Source organism: Sinocyclocheilus grahami, unplaced genomic scaffold (assembly GCF_001515645.1).
Source record: "Sinocyclocheilus grahami isolate Dianchi unplaced genomic scaffold, SAMN03320097.WGS_v1.1 scaffold101.1, whole genome shotgun sequence".
In the NCBI taxonomy this organism is placed as follows: Eukaryota; Metazoa; Chordata; class Actinopteri; order Cypriniformes; family Cyprinidae; genus Sinocyclocheilus; species Sinocyclocheilus grahami.
This window is the reverse complement of record NW_015505280.1, coordinates 1,011,267-1,012,364: the sequence shown is the minus strand read 5'-3', so window position 1 is coordinate 1,012,364 and position 1,098 is coordinate 1,011,267. Positions and strand designations below refer to the sequence as shown.

Here is a 1,098-nt window from a genome sequence, read left to right as displayed (position 1 = left end):
CCCCCCCCCCCCCCCCCCCCTCGGTAACTAACTTTTCCTGGGACTTCCAAAGAACTGCCACAGCTCCGGGCCGTGGATACAGATAGGGGTCCCGTGAATGTGAGAGAAGCGAAAGTGTCTTTGCGCTCCGGCTCTCCAGATGACCAGAGACGCGCAGACGCTCAGTACCTCAGCGACACACACATGCACTTCAGCTGTGTGCCGAGCGCGATCTGTCCGAGGGCGAAAATATCCTTAACGAGTGACAGTTGTGAAGAAACCACTGGAAATGTCTCAGAACGTGATGCCCGGTGCGTTTGGATAGGTTGGACCCTCTGGTGGCTCTCTTTTCGTCCGGTCTGCGCCTTGTGGATTTGTCAAAGGCAATTAGATTTTTTTTTCTCTGAGTCAAAATAATTCTAAAAAATAAAAGTGGGCATCACTTATTAGACTGGATGAAACGAATCCAATTTATCCTTGAGTTGGCACTTGCGTGTGCCAAGCACTGGACAGTTCTTCTTCTCTCCAGGGCACTTTGTGCTTGCGATGCCCGGTTACTTTGCGCTCTCTCCAACTCTTTGCACTTGCTCCCCTATTCGGCTTTGCGCACTTGAGACCAGGGACATGGACTTGCCACCTCCTTTCCAAATGAATGAAGCTTTTTTTCCTCCCTTTTCTGCCTCTGTGAAGATGGCGGAGTCCTGCGTCTCCGGGAGCTCTCTGTGTCTCTGTGGCGAGGGCTGCCTCCGTACAATGGGATAAAATTCAAGTTCAAGTGCGGACGTGACGTTAAGTCTACAGTGGGAAAGAAAATTGGAGACTGCAAGAGCACTGGGGGCGACTAGTGGTGGCTTTTCACAACTATCGGATCACCAGAACAGTGGTGGAGAGCGTGGACATCGCGAGCCGCTGTCTTACACACACACACACACACACACACGCATGCACACACACATACACGCGCACAAACACACAGCGTCTGATAGACCGGTACGCTGCTTGCTTGTCTGTATCTGCTTTAATGCAAATTAAACAATGCAATATTGCATGCACTACAGCGTTTGCAATGGATTTAAAGGGGAAAAGGTTGCAAATTGCTTTGATAAAAAAATATATTTA

The 1,098-nt window shown here is 49.7% G+C and overlaps 1 protein-coding gene across 1 annotated transcript in view; it reads right to left on the bottom strand.

Moving 5' to 3' along the window:
• The window catches only part of LOC107588284 (B-cell lymphoma/leukemia 11B-like), a 50,325-nt gene extending 50,157 nt beyond the window's left edge, over positions 1-168 (bottom strand). Inside the window, exon 1 of the mRNA XM_016276321.1 lies at positions 21-168. The gene's annotated coding sequence lies outside the window, so the exon portion shown is untranslated. The remainder of the gene's footprint in view (positions 1-20) is intronic.
• Between the last annotated feature and the right edge of the window lie 930 nt (positions 169-1,098).